This window comes from Macaca nemestrina, chromosome 3, assembly GCF_043159975.1.
Source record: "Macaca nemestrina isolate mMacNem1 chromosome 3, mMacNem.hap1, whole genome shotgun sequence".
NCBI classification, from domain to species: Eukaryota; Metazoa; Chordata; class Mammalia; order Primates; family Cercopithecidae; genus Macaca; species Macaca nemestrina.
This window is the reverse complement of record NC_092127.1, coordinates 26644091-26662359: the sequence shown is the minus strand read 5'-3', so window position 1 is coordinate 26662359 and position 18269 is coordinate 26644091. Positions and strand designations below refer to the sequence as shown.

At 39.2% G+C, this 18269-nt stretch overlaps 1 long non-coding RNA gene across 1 annotated transcript in view; it reads right to left on the bottom strand.

Moving 5' to 3' along the window:
- LOC139362154 (uncharacterized) overlaps positions 1–12575 on the bottom strand; it is a 98569-nt gene extending 85994 nt beyond the window's left edge. Inside the window, exon 1 of the long non-coding RNA XR_011620496.1 lies at positions 12524–12575. This is a non-coding gene — a long non-coding RNA (uncharacterized lncRNA). The remainder of the gene's footprint in view (positions 1–12523) is intronic.
- Positions 12576–18269: the final 5694 nt, after the last annotated feature.

Genomic DNA, 18269 nt, shown 5'->3' with positions numbered 1-18269 from the left:
TAACACGGCAAAACCCTGTCTCTACTAAAAACACAAAAAATTAGCCGGGCGAGGTGGCGGCGCCTGTGGTCCCAGCTACTCGGGAGGCTGAGGCAGGAGAATGGCGTGAACCCGGGAGGCGGAGCTTGCAGTGAGCTGAGATCTGGCCACTGCACTCCAGCCTGGGCGACAGAGCGAGACTCCGTCACAAAAAAAAAAAAAAAAAAAAAAAAGATTTATAGATTGTAGACATTGTGAACCCTGAAAATCTGAGACAGGCCTCAGTTAATTCAGAAAGTTTATTTTGCCAAGTTGAGAATGTGTGCCCATGACACAGCCTTAGGTAGTCCTGTCAACATATGTCCAAGGTGGTCAGAGCACAATTTGGTTTTATGTATTCTAGGGAGACATGAGATATCCATTAACATACGCAAGATGAACATTGATTACATCTGGAAAGGCTGGACAACTCGAAGCAAAGGCAGGAAGACTTGAAGCCGGGAGGGGGTTTCCAGGTCATAAGTAGATAAGAGACCAATGGTTCCATTCTTTTGAGTTTTTGATTAGCCTCTCCAAAGGAGGCAATCAGTTACACATTTCTCAGTGAGCAGAGGGGTGACTTCGCATAGAATGGGAGGCAGGTTGGCCCTAAGCAATTCCCAGCTTGACTTTTCCCTTTAGCTTATGGATTTGGTGGCCCCAAGATTTATTTTCCTTTCACAACATGTGCTCCTAGGTGTAATTTTGTTTGATATTATTGTCTAATATCTAATAGACATCACAAGCCTAAATGGGTGTAAAGAAAGAAAACTCTCAATTTCCTATTACAAATACGGTCCCTCTCACAGTTTTCTCAGTCCCAATAATTATTACACCTATCCAATTCATCTACCCAATTAATAAGTATCAATATGTGGAAGTCATTCTCAATAAACTAATTTCTCTTTTCACATCCAGTTCATCAGCAACTCATGTCATCTTTATCTAAAAAATACATCTCTGCCTCTCTTTGTAATTGCTCTCCTGAAAATGATTACCTTAGTGGTCCTGTAAGGGCATCTTTTTAATGTTTTTCATTGTTGTTTTTTTGTTGTTTTCTTTTTTTTTTTCCTTCTGAGACAGAGTCTTGCTCTATCACCCAGGCTGGATTGCAGTGGGGCAGTCTCAGCTCACTGCAACCTCTGCTTCCTGGTTCAAGTGATTCTCCTGCCTCAGCCTCCCAAGTAGCTGGGATTACAGGTGCCCACCACCACACCCAGCTAATTTTTGTACTTTTAGTAGAGACGAGATTTCATCATGTTGGCCAGGCTGGAATCACACTCCTGACCTCAGGTGATCCACCTACCTCGGCCTCCCAAAGTACTGGGATTACAGTCATGAGCCACCATGCCTGGCCCTTTTTGATGTTCAGACAGGCAACTCCTCTTCCTCCATAACATTCCCCACACAACACACGGAGTAATTTTTAAACATAAACTAGATATGTCAAAAATATGCAATTGCCTAGAAAAAAACTCAAATTTATCTATAAGGACCAATCTGGCCTCTGCTTAATATTTCAATTACATCTCGTATCATTCATTTATTTTAATTATGTTCTAATTGTATTTAATTAACAATAATTACTGAGCCCCTGCTTGGTACTAGGAACTGCTCTATCACAGTAAAAAAAAAAATATACTCTATTAACGCTTACATATTACTTCAGAAGATAGTACACAAAATCAGAATTAAATCATAGAAGATATTAGAAAATGATAATTTCTATGACGGGAAAGTAAAGCAGAGAAAAATGACAGAGAATCTGTGGAATGGGGTGGTAAGTTCCAAGTTCACATCACTCTTGTGCCTTTAGGATGGAAAGTTTGTCTATCTTCTTCAACATAGGATCCCCAGTCCCAAAACAGTGACTGACTCATAGGAGCTTCTTCCTAAAAACCTGGTGCTTAATAAGAACTTGTTACAAGAAGAAAATGCCCACGATCACTATAAATTATCGATTCTTGCTGAAACAAAAAAATTAATGGTATAGAATATTCCACTTTTATAAGCAGGTAATATTTTAAATGGCAAGAGGAAAAACATATGAAACACCATAGTGATATTTTGTTTGCTCGTTTGTTTTTTTTTCTGAATGCTTAGAGTTTTAATCACATTTGACCTATTTTTAAGAAAAAAAACAAATCAGGTTAATGACATTTATACTAGAAATCTGAAATACAGTAATGTATTTTGTTCATATATGAAAAATGGAAATGTGTATCTTCAAAATTAAATAACTGATTCTGTTATGAGATTCTTAAATTTTTTATTTTTAAGCCATGTTTCTGTTCTAGTACTAGAAAGGAACATTTTGTGGTCAAATGGGGAAAGAGTAAAGTAAAAATTTGTAATCACATATTATATTGTACTTTAATTTGTCTTTACTTATGAGATTAATAATCTTTAATATGAAAAAAATTAATTTATTGACTGTCATGAACTTTATATTCTCAAGTGTTAAATCTCTGGTGAGGGAAGAGAGAGACCCTCTCATATTTTTTTATATTGTTTTATACTCAGTACCTGTTGTAAGAAAAAACAAGAAATTGAAACCAAAGACAGGCAGCCCGGCGCCAGGCCTAAACGTAATAGTTAAAAATCAACTCATGACTTAGAAACTGATGTTATCCATAGATTCCCGGCATTGTATAAAAGAATATTGTGAAACTCCCTGCTCTGTTCTGTTTCCCTCGACCACCAGTGCATGCAGCCCCTGTCATGTACCCCCTGCTGGCTCAAATCAATCAGGACCCTTTCATGTGAAATCTTTATGATGTGAGCCCTTAAAAGGGACAGAAATTTTGCATTCGGGGAGCTCGGATTTTAAGGCGGTAACTTGCCAATGCTTCCAGCTGAAAAAGCCCTTCCTTCTACAACTCGATGTCTGAGAGTTTTTGTCTGAGTCTCGTCCTACTACATTTCTTGGTTCCCTGACCCGGAAGCGAGGTGACTGACTAACGACCGAGGCACCCCTTAGAGGCGGCTTAGGCCTGCCCTGTGGAGCAACCCTGCGGGGTACTCCGGCCAGCCTGAGTGACGCGATCCAAAGAGCACTCTCAGGGAGGCAATTGCCCTGGTGGAATGCCTCGCCAGAGCAGCATATAGCAGGCCCCCGCTGAGGATTAGCACAGTGGCTGAACACGGGGAAGGAACTGGTACTTGGCACTGGGAGTCCGGACATCCGAAATTCGGTAAGACTAGTCTTTGGAACTTGCCCACTCCATCTGAGTGGAAGCAAGGCCTGAATCACCCACAGCATGCCTTTATTGGCACTTTGGTGTTGGTTTTGGTTTTGACTTGGTTTAAATTGCTAGACAGGACTGGTCTTGGGAACTTGCCTACTCCATTTGAGTTGAAGCGTGGCCTGATCATCCACCGTGTGCCTGTACCAGCACTTTGGTTTTCGTTTATGACTTGACTTAGATTGCTTGATACTCTGGCTTTGGTTTTCACCTGGCTTGGATTTCTGGATAATCTGATTTTGGTTTTGATTTTGGTTTGGTGTAAGCTGCAGAAGTGTGTGTGTGCCCTTTTTACCTGTTTTTTGTTTTGTGGTGTGCGTGTGGTGTGAGCGTGGTGTTTTGTCTTGAAGAAGCATGGGTCAGGCACAAATAAGCCCACCCCACTAGGAACTATGTTAAAAAATTTCAAGAAAGGGAAAAAAGGGGGGAGGCAGAATTTATATAAAAAGAATGTTATATGGTAAATTGTTGTCCTGAAATAAATTAACTGGTTTAAAAAAAAATGTTTGTAATAAGTCAGAAAGTTGAGACATGTCGAAAAATTGTCTATGAAAGTCATAAAAGAAAAAAAAGTTATAAAAAAAATTTATGCAAAAAATGTTGTATAATTTAAAAGTAATAAGGCCTCCTGAGTTCTATTGAAGAAACAGTTTATGTGCAAGGTGTATAACAAAAGTAAAATATGCCTTTGGTAAAAAGATTACAGGGAGGCCTAAGAATGTGGATTTTTACCTACATTAAAAGGTTAAAAAAATTATTGTTTTGAACGTTTAAGCAAGTTTTAAAACGTTAATTGTAAAGAAAATTCAGTGTGTAAACATATTAGTTAAAGTTAAAAAGGTATCATACAGTTTTTCTGCGAACTGGACATTAGAGTAAAAATGCAACATGTTTTTCTTAAAGCATCAACCTGCTCTTTAACAAAAATTATAAAAGGTTAAAAAGAGTCTATAAAATCTTATGGTCAAATATGAAAAATTGGATAAATCTGTCTAAAAGGTTTTATTAAAATTAAATTTAACCTTAATAACACACTAATATAAAGGTAAAATTTAGCTTCTCTGGTATAAAAATCATACAAGAAGCATTATTAAATATAAAATAGTGTTTAGTTTTCTTTGGTCTAAAAACTAATAAAGATAGGTGCTAAGGGAAATACTCATTTTGCTAGAGGATCATAGAAGTTAAAGACTTTAAAACAAACTTTGGCAATTAAGACAGCATACCAAGATGCAAATGCCTGGTTAAAATGGATCAAATATTCCATCTGCATGGTAAACAAAAGCAATTGTTATGCCTGTGCACATGGCAGGCTAGAGGTCCTGATTGTCCCTCTTCCACTAAGGCGGTCCTCCAGTTGACCAGGCATGGGCTGCATAGTAGCTCTTTTCCAGGATTCTACAGCCTGGAGTAATAAGTCATGCCAAGTTCTCTCTGCTATATCCCAAAGTCCCTGTGGGTCAGCCCCCGAGGGTCATCCAGCTTCTGTCTCCCAACACTAAGTTCACTTCGTGTCTCTCACGGCAGGGAGGAAACTTAGCATTCCTTGGAGACCTGAAGGGATGCAGTGAGCTTAAGAATTTTCAAGAGCTTATCCATCAGTCAGCCTTGTTCATCCCGAGTGGATGTGTGGTGGTATTGTGGTGGACCTTTACTGGGTACTCTGCCAAATAACTAGAGTGGCACTTGTGCTTTAGTCCATGTGGCAATCCCTTTCACCCTGGCATTTCATCAACCAGTGGGAAAAAAAAATAATAAGACATCGTAAAGGGAGAGAAGCTCCTTATAGGTCTTTCAACTCTCACATCTATTTAGATGCAATTGGAGCCCTGCAAGGAATACCAGATCAATTTAAAGCTTGAAATCAAATAGTTAGAGGATTTAAGTCAATATTTTAGTAGATGACAGTCAATAAAAGTGTAGATTAGATTAACTACACCTATTACAACCAACAGCAATGAGCTTTTCATGAGTTAAAAAGAAAACTCATGTCGGCCCCAGCCCTGAGGCTACCTGACCTGACAAAACTCTTTACACTCTGTGTGTCAGAAAGAGAAAAAATAGCAGTTGGAGTTTTAACCCAGACTGTAGGGCCCTGGCCAAGGCCAGTGGCCTGTCTCTCAAAACAACTAGACAGGGTTTGCAAAGGCTGGCTCCCATATCCAAGGGCCCTGGCAGCAACGGCTCTGTTAGCACAAGAAACAGATAAGCTAACTCTTAGGCATAAGCTAACTCTTAGGCAAAACCTAAACATAAAGTCCTCCCGTGCTGTGGTAATTTTAATAAATACCAGAGGACATCATTAGCTCATGAGTGCTAGACTAACTAGATTCCAAAACTTGCTCTGTAAAAATCCCCGCATAACCATTGAAGTTTGCAACACCCTAAACCCTGCCACCTTGCTCCTGGTATCAGAGAGCCCAGTTAAATATAACTGTGTAAAATTACTGGACTCAGTTTATTCTAGTGATCCCAACCTCCAAGACCATCCTTAAACATCAGTTGACTGGGAGCTGTATGTGAGTGGGAACAGCTTTGCCAGCCGCTGCAAAGTGACTCTGAAGAAGACGACAAGCCCTGCTCCAGTCATACCCGGAAGCTGACTGGTCCACGCACTGCCGAAACATGAGGCAACTCACTGCGGAATTCATTTTCCTTAAAATTTGGACTTGTACAGTACAGTAAGGACTTCAACTGACCTTCATCAGACTGAGGGCTGTTGCCAGTATATACATCAAGTCACTGAGGTAGGACAAAAGATTGCTACAGTCCTTTTATGGTTATTATAAGTGTACCAGGATTCTAAAAGGAACTTGTTTGTATAATGCTCTTCTATCCAAGGTATATAGCCCAGGAAATAACCAACTTGATGTGTGTTATGACCCATTTTAAGCCTCCCATGATCACAGATTTTAAAATAAATTTAAGGACGGATCCTTTTTGAGGCAACACAAATAAAGTAATAGCTAGGACAGAATAAAGAGGGGTCTCCAAGCATATATACCTAAAATTTAATGCTTGTGCCACTATCAATAGCAATCAGCATAGAATAAGATGCAGTTCTTTAAATTAAAAAGAAAAAAAAGTTTACACAGCAGGAAATAAGTATATCTGCCATTAATTAAGCTCATGTGAAAAGGTGTATAATTACTGGTCTTGTGTCATCTAGACTACTTTAAAAAAGGATGAAAAAGATCCTGTTTAGCTCCAAAAAGGAGAAGGCAGCCCCTCTTGTACGAGTGGAAGCTGCAACCCCTTAAAATTAATAATTACAAATCCCTTAAACCCAAGGCAAAAAAAAAAAAAAAAAAGGAGAAAATGTGTCTCTGGGCATCAATAGAAAAGGACTAGGTCCTAGAGTAAATATCTTAGTAAAAGAGGAGGTTCGTAAACTCTCTCCAGAACCAGTATTTCAGACTTTCTATGATAAACTAAATGTGCCAGTACTGGAGACTCCAGGAAAAACCAGAAATTTGTTTTTGCAATTAGCTGAGCATGTAGTCCAGTCTCTAAATGTCACTTCATGTTATGTTTGTAAAGAAACTATGATAAGAGATCAATGACCATAAGAAGCCTGAGAATTAGTGCCTACAGACCCAGTTCCTGATGAATTCCTGGTCCAAAAGAATCACCCTAATCATCTCTAGGTTCTAAAAGGCTCAATTATTGGACAGTATTGCATAGCTAGAAAAAGGAAAAAAATTCACTCATTCTATAGGATGACTTAGTTGTCTGGGGCAAAAACTGTATAATGGTACTGAACAAAACAGTTACATGGTGGAGTGCCAATTACACAGAAAGGGATCCATTCAGTAAATTTCCAAGGTTACAGACTGTCTGGGCCCACCCAGAATTCCACTGGGACTGGACTGCCCCCACCAGGTTATACTGGATAAGTAGACATGGAGCCTATGCTAAGCTGCCTGACCAGTGGACAGGTAGTTATGTTATTGGCACTATTAAATCATCTTTCTTCCTACTGCCCATAAAAACAGGTGAACTCCTGGGCTTCCCTGTCTATGCTTCCCATGGAAAAGGAAGCATAGCCATAGGTAATTAAAAAGATGATAAATGACCTCCTAAAAAATTATACAATACTATAGGCTTGCCACTTAGACACAAGACGGCTCATGGGGATACTGGATTCCCATTTACATGCTCAACCGAATCATACAGTTGCAAGCTGTTTTTAAAATCATCACTAATAAAACCGCTCGAGCCTTGACTATTCTGGCCCGGCAAGAAACTCAGACAAGAAATGCTATCTATCAAAATAGATTGGCTCTCGACTGCTTGATAGCAGCTGAAAGAGAGGTCTATAAGAAACTTAACCTTACTAATTACTATCTGCACATAGATAATCAAAGGCAAGTAGTTAAACACATAGTTAAAAATATGACAAAACTGACACATGTGCCCATACAAGTGTAGCATGAATTCGACCCTGAAACCATGTTTAAAAATTAGTTCCCAGCGCTAAGAAGATTTAAAACTCTTATAATAACAGTTATAATTGTAATAAGAACCTATTAACTGCTCCCTTGTTTGCTACCTGTACTTCTTCAAATGATAAAAAAGCTTCATCGCTACCTTAGTTCACCAAAATGCTTCAGCACAAGTGTACTATATTAATCACTATCAATCTATTGCACAAAAAGACATAAGTAGCAAAAATAAGAGTGAGAATTCCCACTAATAAAAAGTGAGAGTCTCAAAGGGGGGAAATGAGGGAAGAGAGAGACCCTCTCATATTGTTTTATACTCAGTACCTGTTTTAAGAAAAAACAAGGGAGTGAAACGAAAGACAGGCAGCCTGGCACCAGGCCCAAAGCTGGGCCTGGGCCTGCCTGGCCTAAACCTAGTAGTTAAAAATCAACTCATGACTTTGAAACTGATATTATCCATAGATTCCTGGCATTATATAAAGAACATTGTGAAACTCCCTGCTCTGCTCTGTTTCACTCTGACCACAGGTGCATGCAGCCCCTCTCACGTACCCCCTGCTTGCTCAAATCAATCACGACCCTTTCATGTGAAATATTTAGTGTTGTGAGCCCTTAAAAGGGACAGAAATTGTGCACTCGGGGAGCTCGAATTTTAAGGCAGTAGCTTGCCAATGCTTCCAGCTGAATAAAGCCCTTCCTTCTACAACTCGATGTCTGAGAGGTTTTGTCTGCAGCTCGTCCTGCTACACTGGGAGCTCAAAGTTGTGTCTGTATAAAGATAAATGCAGTCAATTAGGTTGTCAATTCTTATCAAACAATGAATCACTACATTTAAAAAAATCAACTGAACAAGTTGTTAATAAAATATAATGAATCTCTCATTATATGGTTTAATTGTCTGCCTCATTTAGTAAAAAAAAAAAATTAAAATTAGAAGGCATTTGAATTTCTTTTTTTGAAATATCTATATTTAAGTTTTAATGTATTATGAATGATATAACAGTATTCTCAGTAATATCTTCATAATACCATGAATCAGCTGTAGCAATATAGGATGTGTTCTACTCATGGTTGAATTGACTGAGCTGTACCCACATGGCACACAGTCAAAACGAATTCTGACTCAATTTTCAAATGTGTACAAATATATTTTCCTCAGAAAGTATAGCTAAATTAGGAGGGTTTGGGCATGCATTCAACTGACAAAGTTTGCACATAGTTGCAAGCAAAATTTCAAGAAAATGACTGAAGCACCAATCAAAATGCCAAGGTAGAAAACTAGCAATGAAACTCTTTGAGAGTGTTGAATAAGTGAACATGATTTTTTTAAGACAGAAAATGAACAATTTATATTCGTAGCTTAGAAGCTTGGGTTCAGCAAAATCTAGAATTTACACATTTGAAGAATCATCTGTGGTTTTCTTATCATTCAGTGGTGTTGACATTTATATCACTTGCCTTACTTCTCTCTGTTGATTCATTGGTCTAGCCCTCTTACTCCCTCCCAATTTTGTGTAAATTCCTCCCCTTTAGGTTTTACTTTAACAAGCTTGTAACCTTTTTCCTATTTTTAGATAGTAAGGAGTAGCTTCTGAAAACTGATGAAGTTAAATATCACTGCTCACTTTGAAGTCTAGCATCTTATTAGAGCTGTTACGGAGACTATATCAGCTTCCCTGAGGTTTGACAAAGACAATGCCTTGATGGCCACTGCTCTATTGATTACGCAGCTGGATCCATTCATTATCTGCTCTTTCCTTTTCTGAAATTGGTCCCTAGAGAATGTGACTGGAAGACACAGACACAGTAAGTACAAACTATTGGTCTCATTACTGGAACCCGAAGAAAATGTGAAAATCCTTTGGGACTTTTTCAGTCCCAAAACTGACATGAGAAATCCTGACCTCATTGTCCTTAGACATGTTTTACTGTTTACTTATTTATATAGTTTTTCACTGTTTAGAGAGTAAAACTCAAACTCCTTAAGCCAGTACAGAAGGCTCTCTATTTACCAGCCTTTCCTTCCATTTTCTTACATGAACCTTTGATCCTTGTAGGCTGTTGGAACCCTCCCTCCCTTTCATAATCTGCACCTGCTGTTCAATAATTCACAATATCACTTGAAAAGTAGAACATGTTGTTAATGATTTATTGTTCCAGTTCACCCTTTTCGTTATTGCCTGTGGAATACAAATTAGAAATACCCTTTCCTCTGGTATCCCAAACCATGACATCAGAATTTTCATCCTCTAATTAGACAAAACATAAGAAAACAGGAATATTGCTTCTCCTTGCGTTTCTGATTAGCCACAAACATAGACCATGTACTCTAAATTCCATGCATTAATGTCTCTCACATGTCATTACCACAGAGACCTTCATTTTCTTTTTACGGTGCTTATACCTCTGAAGGCAAATATCTATATCCCCTGAAATAGCAAAATAGTTGATACACATAAGAGTTCTGTAAATGCTTGTAGAACAAGTAAATGAACAAAATGAATGCCAGTACTCATTGTTGCAAGTAACTAATGGAAAAAATAGAATTTACTGGAGGGATGCCAAGTAATTTATAGAACCTATGGAAGGAATGAAGCAAGGCCTTAAACTAGAATTGGAACTGAGACTGCTCAGGAAGTCATCTTTTTGCCTAATCTCTACTTATTTCTTCCCATATGCTTCATTTTTCTTTGTCCCTGATTCTTTCTTTCCCTTTCTTCCTCCTCTGGCTCTCCTTCTCCTTCGAACACAGATTTTTTTGCTTATCTTATCGACATGCCCGTAACTCTCTAACTGACCTTTCACAACCTACGTTTACAAATATAGAAACTGATTTGCCCATGTTAGGTCAAGTGTCCATCCCAGAAAAAAACAGCTGTGGTCAAAGATTCAGATGTACATGATACAAATATATTTGTAGTTATGTGGCTAGGGGATGTACACAAAGCTTCCACAGCTCTCTGAGCAGCTACCCTTGCAATATCTTGATGTTTTCACTCAGAAACTCTCCAACCCCACCCTTTAGGGATTTTTATGGATATTCCATTCTACAAGCGAAACTGATTAGATCATTGGCCATTGATGATTATTTCAATCTCCAGCCCCTCTTCCCTCTTCAGAAGTAGGCAGGGGGAGGGAGCGAGGATAGAGTTGAAAGTTCCAACCCTCTAATCACACATTTGGTTCCTCTGGCAACCAGCCCCCATCCTGAAGCTATTTAAGGGCTCACCAAAAGTCACCTTATTAGCATAAACTCAGGTACACGGGTATTAGAAATTCTATGTCAGGAATGAGAACAGAATAAGATAATTATTTAATATTTAATATTTGGTTTATTAAATCAATTGATTTTTTTAATCCAAGAAAAACAGCAGAAAACAGGAGGCTACTCTTGTTTATAAAATTCCTCAAGGAGAAAAGCATCTGCTGAAGCTAGAAGAAAGAAGTGTAGGAGACATATGAAGAAATAAGTTATAAAAATACAATTTACAATGCTAACAAACAGAAGTTAATTGGACACCTACTATGGCCCCATTCCTCTACACACTTCATGAACATAACATCTATTCTTCCCAATGCCAGTATCATGTATTAGAAATCTCCTTAATTTAAGGGGTCGGGGGGAATTGAGGCTCAAGTAACTTCTCTAAGGTCACATAGCCAGTAAGTGAAGAAAATTATATTCAAACATAGATCTGGGTCACACCAAAACCTGTACAGTGTCCAGTACAACAATACATATCACTGGATTGTTGCCTACCCATTGGTGATTTACATATTCATATACGCCCTGTTCTTCAATTTCCTAAGTCATCTATTGTTCTGATTTTCCAGCAAATAATGTGACACTATAAGCACACACAGATACAAAATCTGCCACAATAAACACATATAGATACAAACTGCCCCATTTTTTTAACAATGAGTATATTAGTTTCAAATTGCTACTATAACAAGTAGCCACAAACTTTGTGTCTCCAAACAACAACAAAAAAATCTTACAGTTCTGAAAGTCAGAAGTACAGTTCTGAAGGTCAGAAGTACAGTTCTGAAAGTCAGAAGTTCAAAAATGAGTCTCTCTGAGCTAAAATCAAAGTATCAGCAGAGGACTATGTTCCTTCTGTAGGCTCTCAGGGAGAATTCATTTCTTTGCCTTTTCCAGCATTAGAGGGTGCCCACCTCAGCCTGTGGCTCTGCCTCACTCTGACCTTTCTTTCCTCTTAACATCTCCTTCTATGATTCTGACTCTACTACCTCCCTCTTTCTAATAGAAACCCTTATGATTACCCTGGGTCCACCTGGATAGCCCAGGATAACCTCCCCATCTCAATGTCCTTAACTTAGTCACATCTCCAAAGTCCCTTGTGTCATGGAAAGTAGCATATTCACACAGTCTGAAGATTAGAACATCACTGGTAGACCATTATTCTGCCTGCTGAAATGATATGAGAGCTTTTCATAATTAAAGCAAAAAAGTCATAATAAGCCCTAGTCTTTAAGAGTGTGAGTAATATGCATGATGATGAAGTATAGTTATTTTAGCTTGATAGTAAGAAAGAAATAGAAAAAAAAGACTGTTAAGTAATCTATTATACTTCTACATGGTTTTATAGTGAAAGAAAGTAATTGTTCTTTATCTTATGCTCTTCCTTGTTTATCTCTTTTCAAATTTTTTATGATCATTTTTACTTGAAAATGTTGTCAGTTGAATGTGCCATTTAGTTTTGCCCCCTCCTCTTCAAGATTCAATAAAGATAAAAACATAAATTTTAGTAGCAGTAAAACTGTGGAAAGACAGAGAAAAGTTCTACTTACTAACTCTTTCCCAAGTTGGCCTTTTCCAAACATTCACAAGCATAGCCCCTGAACAAATGGAAATCACCAGTAAAGTAGAAGCAGCACTTCCTCCAATAGACTGACCATGTGGCAGGAGCTGGAACAGCGAAGAGTAAGTATGATTATAGGCAGTCCAGTCCCAGAGGGAAACAATGATCCTGAGCCACACACGCACTTGTTCCTCAACTAAAAAGAGAAAATAGGGGGTAAAATAAGCAGTTCTGTCCCCACTATCCTCAAGAGGATTTGAATGCCTATTTGGGGGATCATCAGAGCCATAAAGAAGGATGAAAAGATTCTCCCTGTAAATAACATCTCTTCTATGTCCTTCTGCCCACATGTGCTTCCACTCTTAAACTGTGATAAAAGAACAGAAAATCAAAACTCTAAAGTAAGAGGCTCACAACTAACTTTGCAAGCATTTGTTGTACACTCTTCTCTGCATTGTGAAATGCACAGAAATATTGGGATAAGTGGTTTGCACCAAGAAGAGTGAACCAAATGGAGCTATAAGAGCACTGTCTTCATCTGTTCTTGTGACTATAACTAAGTACCATAGACCAGGTGGCTTATAAACAATAGGAATTTGTTACTCAGAGTTCTGGAGGCCAGAAGTCTGAGATCAGGGTGCTAACGTGGTTGGGTTCTGGTGAGGTCCCTCTTCCAGAATGCAGACTACTATCTTCTATTTACACATGGCAGAAAGAGAGAGAGAGAAATTGAGTCTCTTTTTATAAGGGCACTAATTCCATTCATGAGGGCTCCATCCTTATGACCTAATCACCTCCCAAAGGCCCCACTTCCTAGTATCATCACAATGGGGAATACGATTTCAATGTAGGAATTGGGGGAGAACACAAACATTCAGTCCATGGCAAGCACCAAGAGTAGCTAGGATATTCAACTTTGTCTGCACTCAGGAAGAGCCCACAAGAATGGTATGCAAAAGGAGGTGAAGAAGATGAGGAGGAATTCAAATAATCTTGCCTTGGGATGCAGAGTCTCTGATTCAGAGAACAGGAGTATAAGAAGGAAATTGAATAAGTGAATGAATGAAAATTACATTAATGAAGAATTTATATTAAAATCAATTCTTTAGACAAAGTTTCCTTAATTTTTTAAACAGATTAAAAATTGCTGATTTACTTTTCTTTCCTGGTAAGTCCAACATCAGGGCTTCCTTAGAGATGATTTTTACTGTTTTTTGTTTTTTTTTTTCTATGTATGGGCCATACTTTCTTATTTCTTTGCATGTTTTTTCATTTTTCTTGAAGATGGGAAATTATAGATAGCATAATGTAACAACGCTGGAGATCATAGTCCTGGGCCTCTGTGGTTTTGTTGTTGTCGTTGCTGTGTGTTGTTGTTGTTGCTTAATTGGTGACTTTTCTGAAGTTAATTCTGTTAAGTCTACAGACTTTGTTGTGTGTGGCTGTGGCTGCTGGAGACCCAAATGTTTAGCTTAGAGGTCATCTAATCATTGAATAGAAAATGTTTTCAAATGCCTGAAACCAATGACTCCTAATCTTTGCTTAAGGATTCTGTGCACATGTTGGGACTTACCTGAACTACTAAGCCACACAGTTGACAACACTCTCTTAACCTTCATTTTCTGCTTGCACAGAGCCTCAGAATTAGCAAAAATTGAGGTGCCGGCACCTTCTCAGGTCTTTCCTGAGAATTCACACCACCCTATCATGCATATAACCCAACCCCTGCCTCTGACCGTCTAGATTTTTTAGAGATTTTTCCTTTTCTATGGACATTTTCTTTCCCAACTTTTAAACCCTTGGTTAGCCTATTTTTTCCCTGTTATTTCACCTTTTCAGTGAATGTGAAGTTATAGAATTGCCTCCAAAGGATTTAACAAATGTCCCCAAGAAAAAGCCTTTTCACACTGGGCAAGCTCCATGTCAGGACAAAAAAACAAACAAAAAAACATGCACAGCTCTGTAAGCGGAGTTTTCCACAGAACCACCAGACAGATACAATACTGACAATTCTCCGAGAATGAGGTTGTGAAGGAGTTCCAACTCTGTTCTGGCCCCTCCAGTAGCTGCTAAGTGGCTAGTTTTTACTGTAATTGTGGGCTATTGGTTTTCAAAGATTAGATTAAGAGAAGATAGACATAGGGCAAGTTAAAACACCACAAATCTCCCTGCTTTTACTGAGATTCAGTCATTTTTGTTGAATAAATACTCCCAGAAACCTTTGGTTAACTTGTAGAATTAAGAGAAAGTTGATTCTGATAAATTATCCAGTTTTCTCATTGTTTAATAATGGGATGAGTTTTTGGAGATTCTTCTCTGCCATTTTCACTGATATCACACCTAGATGTAAGTATTAAAAGACCGAGCTTTGGATGAATTATTAAAGAGAAAAATTGCTATGTATATTTTAAAGACTATTAATTTACACATGAAGCAGTCTACATCAAAAGGAAAAGGACGGAAACAAGTAGTAGGGCAACAGTGGCATAAAAAGACAACTTTGCATGTCATTTCCTTGTTCAGGTGAGAAATGACAGCGGCTCAGTCTAGGATGTTGGTGGTAGTATGCAACAGAAGTGGAACCATTTGAAAAATATTTGGAATCAGAAATTTTGAAGACTTGTGTTGAACATTAGAGAGCGTGCAGAATTTTGGTCCCCATAACCTCAATCCTTGGTGCTACTCTGGTGGTTATGTTACTTTACCTGGCAAAAGGGATTTGCAGATGTAATTAATATGGCTTTGTTACATAACTGCTGAAGTAGCAGGACTGGTTAATGCTTTGATTTTAGTTAGATGACACCTTGAGCAATAAACCCAGCCCTCCACCCTCCGCCTAGCTCTGGCCGGCCTTCGGGTTTGCAGTGGTGCTGTTGTCCCAGGCAGGGCCAGCGGCAGCATGGCCACCCCCAAGCGGTTTCCCACGCTCCTGCAACCACAGCAGCGAGAAGGAATGCCATTTGAGGTGCTCAGTAACCTCACCAGGCGGCCCTACTGCTTCCACTCCGAGTTTCTGAGGAATCCGAAGGCAGTTCACTTTGAGGCTTGGCTGGTGGAAGCGATCTTCGGAAGCCGAGTGTACGTCGCACATCCTGCTTCGAGTGAATCAGTGGGACCCCGAGAGCAAGGCTGAGATCTTGTTATTTGGGAGGCCTTGTTGCCAGAAGGACACATTCAAGATGATCATGAACACTTGATTGACTATCACCACCAGCTCCAGGTGCAAGGCTCGGAAAAGGCCCTCGCCCAGGATGTCGACACTCAGAGGTGGAGACCCAGCAGTTTCCCAAAGCTGACCAGGAGGCCAGGACCCAGCCGTCTCTGGAAACTGCTGGGGAGACCGGGACTCAGCGGTCTTCAATCGCAGTCCGGGACGCCGGAACCCAGCAGCCTCTGGTCGAGGTCAGGGAGGCCAGGACCCAGCAGTCTCTCAAGGCTGCCAGCGAGTGGGGGACTCAACATTCTCCTGAAGCTGCCAGCAAGGCAGGGAGCCAGTGATTTTGCTTGGCCAGTGGCAAGGCTGCCAGGGACCAGGTTACCAAATTATGAAGGCATCTCAGGTCCTGGAGCAGAGTCAGTCGGGTTGAAGTGGAAGCCCTTGGAAGAGCCAGATTCTTCTAAGGTGTATATGATGTGGATTGTTTTTGTTTTTCCCTTCTGCTAAATGTTTGCAAATACAAACTTAAAGTTCTAATAAATAATTGCATTTCAAAAAAAAAAAAAAAAAATCCCGCCACATAGTAACAGACTTCTATCTACAGAACTGTAAGATAATAGTGTTACTTCAAGTCACTAAGTTTGTGGTAATAACGTTATGATTGCAGTAGAAAACTGATACAGATGGTGAAGGAGAGGGAGAAAGCAAGGATGCAATCTTGCTTGTGGTACTTACTGTTGAATGGAAACCGGTCCAATTTTTTGAGATAGAAACCCCAGAGGAGGAATAGGCTGAGGTGTAGCAACAGAGGGGCCAACATCAATGTTGCACCTGTTAAGTTTGGAGTACCTTTGGAAGTTCGAGTAAAAAATAAAAGTTAATAGTTTATTGCCTATAGAGATCTGGAGTTCAGAGAATAAATCAAGGCTAAAAATATAAGTCCATTAGCATGTCGTTGTTAATTGAACCCGAGCAAATGGATTAAATTGCCTAGGGATGGAGTGTAAAATGAGAAGAGACAAATGATCATCTGAAGCTGTGTTGTCTCAGATTGTAACCAAAATGGGGGTTAGTTGCTTGCTGCATGCGGAGTCCAGTTAACAAGAGCAAGGTCTGATACGAGGCAAGTGAATTTATTCCAAAAGCAGCTTGGGAAACAGGCACAATTGTCCTGCCTCACCACTTCACTTTTGAGCAGAAAACAGGCACTTTTGCGGGGGTAAATGAACAAGAGCAGGGCACCCCCTGCTAGGTTGGTGCCTGATCTATGGGCAATTGAGTTGGTGCCTTCCTGGGCATAAGTTGTACAAATGGCCAAGTGGGCATATTTTCCACATGCCCTCCTGAGGCAACACCCTGGAGGTGAGGGGTTTTTGGGGGCGTGCTTTGGTGTGCAAATGAACTGTCGACTCTCAAGGAGAGATTCATCTTGCCCTGTAGGAAATGTTTGGTGAGGGGGAGGTGAAAGGTTGTATTTTCGTTTCTAAATGGCTACGTAGGAAGTGGGGAACTGGGGAAACAAGAAAAGAAGAGAGAGGGGAATAAATTAAACTACCTCTTAGAAAAATGAGGGTCATCAGTTACAAGACTGCCGGATACAGGCTAAAACAGGATTCCCTCAACTAAATCCATATACTTGCTTTGTGTTTTCCAATCCACTTTAATAAATTTGTCTTTCTCAAAGCAATTCAAGGGGCAAGAGGAGCCAGCATATCCCGACATTTTCCCATATCCCGACATTTTCCTAGAATGTCTCTTGAAAAGTTTCTGACAGTTTAAACAGCAGCTTCACTAACCAAGATCAATAACTGCTAATTTACCAGAATGGAATGATGAAAGTGACAGTCTCCCACCTTCCTTTAGCTCAACCAATTCCACATTTTATAATGAAGCTTTGAAATATCCCACTACTAAGTATTTAATGTTTGGTTTTTTCAGGAGTCCTTCATTTGAAAGATATAGAAACTTACTAGCTTAGGCAAAAATGGAAAATATATTGGATGGATTCACTCAATAAACAAATATTTACTATTTTTTAGTAATTAAATATCATAGACACTGTGCTAAGTGTCCTATATTCAGAAATAAACAGTAAGTCTCTGGTTCTCTGCACTTTCAGCTAAAATCTAGTGGGGATATGAAGACGCCAGGGTAACTCATGCAGCAGAAGGAGGAGGAGTTGAATAATCAGGCTGGAAAAGGGCGAGAATACAACTAAGCTTTAGGAACAGCTGAGGTCCCAATATCAAATCATTCCAGAAATAACAACTGCTAAGTGCCTTTATTGTATGTGGCCTGTTTATAGTCACAGCCTTACATCATTTTTACAACAGATATAAAATTTAAATAGTACTGGCTCCATCCTCCAGATAAAAAACTAATGCTCAAAAAGATGAACAAATTATCTAATGTGATCTAGGTAATAAAATCAAATGCTAAAATTTAAATGCCAATGTGAAAACCTCAGTATTCACACTCTTTTTGTTATATCATTTTGCTTCCAAATAAAAATCCAGGAAAATGAGGAAATGACATTTATGTCTAATTTTCTTTAAAAAAGTACAAAATATGTGACAAC